Source organism: Aulostomus chinensis, chromosome 10 (assembly GCF_037954235.1).
Source record: "Aulostomus chinensis isolate RoL2024-O1b breed Wild chromosome 10, RoL_Achi_v1.0, whole genome shotgun sequence".
NCBI classification, from domain to species: Eukaryota; Metazoa; Chordata; class Actinopteri; order Syngnathiformes; family Aulostomidae; genus Aulostomus; species Aulostomus chinensis.
In genome coordinates, this window is record NC_141329.1 from 18494293 (window position 1) to 18499028 (window position 4736).

Consider the following 4736-nt stretch of genomic DNA (forward strand, 5'->3'; position numbering starts at 1 on the left):
TCAACATAAACGGTAATATAACTTTTCAGATTAATGTACGCAAGTACAACAAATTAAATTGCATCTCATCCTAACTCTTCCTTGAAATTTTGAATAGATATTCACACTGCCCCAAGTTCCAATTTTTGACTTCCAATCAAATACCACACCACTCACTCACTCATGGTACTTACGAAAGGTCAGAGTTCAAGGGTCGCGTGTCCTGTGTGCACATGGGCCTGCCCTTTTCATTCCCAATCAGCCACTCAGTTTTTTTTTCTGTTTTTTTTTTGTGTGCCAGAATAGAGAGATGCACCACAAAGGTCATGGACATGGATTTCCTTTGGTTTGACTCAATGAAAAGGTCAGATGAGGGCACCATGAAATGGCAGTGAAGCCTTCACATCAGCCTCACAGGAACCAGCGGGGTCCCACATCACCCTCAAATGGCAGCAGCAACACAGCCCTGCTTGGGACATTCTCTGGAGATTCGGAAGTGTCCCGCGGGCCGCTATGACTTTGTCTGGTCCCTCAGCAAAGCAAAGACAACACCGAAACAAACTTTGGTACAGAAAGATGAAAAAAATAACAATTAAAGGGACTATTTTTCTTGTATAAGTGCAGGTTAGCATGAGTGCAGAGGTGGAATTACACAGCTCCTGTGTACCCAGACAAAAGCAGTCCTCTGGTACAAGTAACCATTCTTAAATAAAAGTGAATAACCTGATATTGGGTTTACTTAAATATCTAAAATACACTCATTCTACATGATGTTTGTGTATTCTAGTACACTTGAAAGTTAAGTCCTCCCTTAGACTCTTAAGTTCATAATAAAACGGTGTGCTCTAGTTCTAAACTACATTATCAGGTTTCGTTCATTTTTTTTTTGTCTCTATATAAAAATAGTTTGTTTTTTTTTCAAAGTAACTAATTACTGATGGATTCAGATAAATGTAGTGGATAAAAAAGAATATTTCCTTCAAGGAGTAAACATAGAAAGTCCCCTTAAATGCAAATACTCAAGTAAAGTGCAGATAGTTCAACATTAAAATAGTTCTTGGTTTAAATTATTTACTTACTGTACCCTCCTGTGTACGTGCATGAGGAGGGGCTGTCTTTGTAAAGGTGGATCTGGGCTGTGGCGTATTTTGCCTCCACACCTCAAACCTCAACCATAACTGTCAGCTCTGCTGATAAATTAATTAATTGTTGTAGATTTCCAGTTTTCTCCACCCTGCCCTTAGAAATGATTCCTTACAATCGACAAAAGCACTGGCATCTGACAAAATTACTGGGATGAACTGCAACAGGTGACTCAGCAAGAAGTTTCTGTGAATTTATTGTTTGGATGGCTCTAATCCTCGAAAGAGTTTTTTTCTGTATTGCAATGTCAGAAGCCTCCTTTGCTGGAACAAGGGTCAGGCAGACTGGACGTGGCCTTTCCTTACACCATTATAAACATTTTGTTTTAAGCAAAATTTTTCAGCGCTCTTGTTGATGAGTAACAAGTTAAAAGTTGAACAATAAACTTGACCTTAAACACAGCAAACTAACATCTTCACGCAAGGCCCACTCTAAATCCTTAGACAGCTCTGACTGGATCAGAAGGAAGGAATGACACTGCAGTTAAAGGTTCTTTTCCTTTGTTCATTTGAAAATTGCTGTTTCACAGTAGTAGCTGCAGAATGGGCCGGCATATGAACCTCTTTCTTGACAGTCGGTCACAATTTCCTCGTAGAGCTCCAGATGTACTGATCCAATTTTTGAGACTGATATCAACACAAAACTGGATTGATAAATCCCTATTTCGGATAGCAGAAATACATGTAATCCAATCTGATGCGCCATCCCAAATCCCCATGTTAATGCTCAGTTAAACATGAAGCAAAATGAGAAAAGAGTCAGTACTAATGTAGATACACAGCATTTGGGCAATAAAACTAGTGAGTTATTCACTGCTAGTTGTCTCAGAGAGGGAAAAGGAATGTATCAGATTGATACAAGCAACTTCTCAAATCTGTGGTATCAGTATTGGACATGAAAAAGAGATATTTACCAAAACTCTGTACCTGGTTAGTGGGTAGCAATGAGACAAAACGCAGGAGTTATACAAGATTTGATTTATTAACTATGATACAGATCACATAAGGCCTTGCTGTAGACACCGTTCCCATTGAGACAAATTACCATACTCAGCAAATGTTTTTTTTTTGTTTGACATTATCTTTTCAGTTTACAGTACTTCATTATTTTTTTTCCATTATTTTATCCCTCCCCCTTCCCACCCCACAATTATTTCTTTATATATTTTTTTTTATTATCATCTCATAAATAGTGAGAGTGGTGGAGCCCTCTTCCTCGCTGGGAAGAAATCATGCACTATAATGGGCTGATCTCTCAATCGTTCACAAAGGAATAAAAAAAAAAAAAAGCATTGTATTTTTTTATTCATTAAAATAAAACATATAAAGAAACTTTTTTCTTCCTATCACCACTGACTGACTAAAGGGCAAAAGTGTTAGACCCCCTAACATACCAATAAACAACCATTTGAATATAGTTTTGCTTGTTTCTCATTTTAACTTAACAGACATCTGTCAACATTGTTTGCAAAAAACAAAACAAACAAACAAACAAAAGCAATGCAGCCACATAGTATCGCTGAACCGAAGTCACATTTTTAATTAAATTGTTCTTCTACACTGTCACTTTGCCTCCCATCTCTCCCTCGACCCTTTTTCCAGTCTTTGGCTGCCTCACAGTCAGTTCAGTATTAACACATTGATATACACAGGGAACGCCACTGGCCGACGTTCACACACAAGTACCAGTGGTCAACACTCCTTCCTTTCTCCATCTCCCAAATAATGATCCCATTCACCCATTCCCTGTCTATCTTCTGTCTCCCTCTCTGTCTCTCTCTCTCTCTCACACACACACACACACACCCCTCATCCCTCCCACACTTTTTCTCTGAGGATCAGTGTGTAATCTGGATGAGCTAACAGGGTTACACAGCGGGGTAATGACCGCAAGGAGAGCTGACATTCCTCCCCTCCACGTTTGTTTGGATCACGCTGGTGTCTGGCAGTCTGCCAAGCACAGCTGGCTAGCATGTTAGCTCAAACCTGTCCAGACAAACATACACACTTGACGTCTCTGTCTTTCATCAGAAATACACACAGAGACACAGACACAGACACAGACACAAACACACACACACACACACACACACACACACCAGGTAAATAGGTAGTGTAGACTGATAAAAGCTCTTTTAAGAGTTCAGTGATTGGTTAAAAGGATTCTTTTTTTTCTTTTGGATAGAGAGGACCGTCTGGAGAGACATGCAGAGATGCAATACAGTGTCAAACAGAATAAGTGACCTTGGTGAGCATCTGCTTTACATTAACACGCATAAGTTCACATGCACACACTCTTTCAAGCTCGCACAAAATGCCTATGTGAATACACACAAACACACACTTCAAAAGCTGCTTCAATCAGGGCTCTGCGATTTGCCCAATCTCGCTAGTTTCTACGGTAACAGCAGGCAGTGCCCAGGAATTTGTGATGCTTCATTCCAGTCATGCAGACAGATGAATGGACTGTCTGTTCGTCTGCTGTCTCTCACAGACCCAACAGGCTCTCTTGGACAGGGACTGACAGAGGGAAGTAGCTGGATAACAGTGACAGTCAGGGCAGCCTAGTGTATTTGTTGCACTTTTGAAAATCACATGTCCAGTCCAAGAGCAGGTTTGACTCTTCTTTCCAGAGGGATAATGCTGTGTCCTAAAAGAAGTGCATGCAGGAGCCTACAGTAGTGTTTATAAGTGATTTCAAATAATTAAAAGCCTCCAACCTGTCCTACTTTCTGGCATGTAATTCTTCATCTCCTTTCACACAAATATGGTATCTGGGAGGTGGTACGCACTCTTTAAAAGTGCCTTACTGTCCATAGGGAGGTGGAAAGAGAGACTATTTCATCCACGGCATGTCTGCAATGGGACATGATGCTTTATGGCAACAGAGACAATCTCCATTGATTTTTATGTTATTTTAATGAATACTCCATGAGCCCTAAATGTAGATTTACAAGACATACAATTGAATAAAAATTGCACCTATTAGGAGACGCTACAAAAACAAAAACAAAAAAAAAACAGCAGAAAGAGTGGTGCTACGCCCATCTGGCGGCTGAATTGAGGTTATGGCTGCATTACTCATTTTGCCCTCTAGATGTCAGTGGCATGCTCCAGAGGAGAGGAAGGGCAGAGTGGACTAACAGTGACGGTTAGCTGTAATGTCATGGCAGCTTCAATTTAAAATGTGCCAAAGTGCTCAGAAAAGTGCTTTTTGAACAAGGTCCTTACTATGAAAACTGCAGCACAGACTTGTAAAACCACCATGGTGTGAAGAAGCAATGAAGAAGCAACGTGACAGCAACATCGGACTTTTCCCCACTATCTGCCCTAATATGAGGAAATTTCAGGTGAAACAAAACAACATGATAACATGCACACAGAGACGGATGGCCAAGCACACAGACACTTCCACACAAGGCCACTGGTTGACTGGTAAGCCCGGGTTTCTCTGTATATGAGATGATACTAAAAACACATCAGGAGATAGAAACCAGGAATAAGTTAGACCTAAGGTTTAGATCCAATTAAAAAGCAGTTTCTTCACGTGTTTACAAGGACTGGGCATGAGGTGGAAGTTCATACCAAGAAAGAGAGCAGACAGGAGAATGCCAA

At 40.5% G+C, this 4736-nt stretch overlaps 1 protein-coding gene across 1 annotated transcript in view; it reads right to left on the bottom strand.

Moving 5' to 3' along the window:
* Positions 1–2258: 2258 nt before the first annotated feature.
* Positions 2259–4736, bottom strand: part of arhgap35a (Rho GTPase activating protein 35a) — a 69102-nt gene continuing 66624 nt past the window's right edge. The window contains exon 7 of the mRNA XM_086216246.1: positions 2259–4736. This exon is cut by the window's right edge and continues 1466 nt beyond it. The gene's annotated coding sequence lies outside the window, so the exon portion shown is untranslated.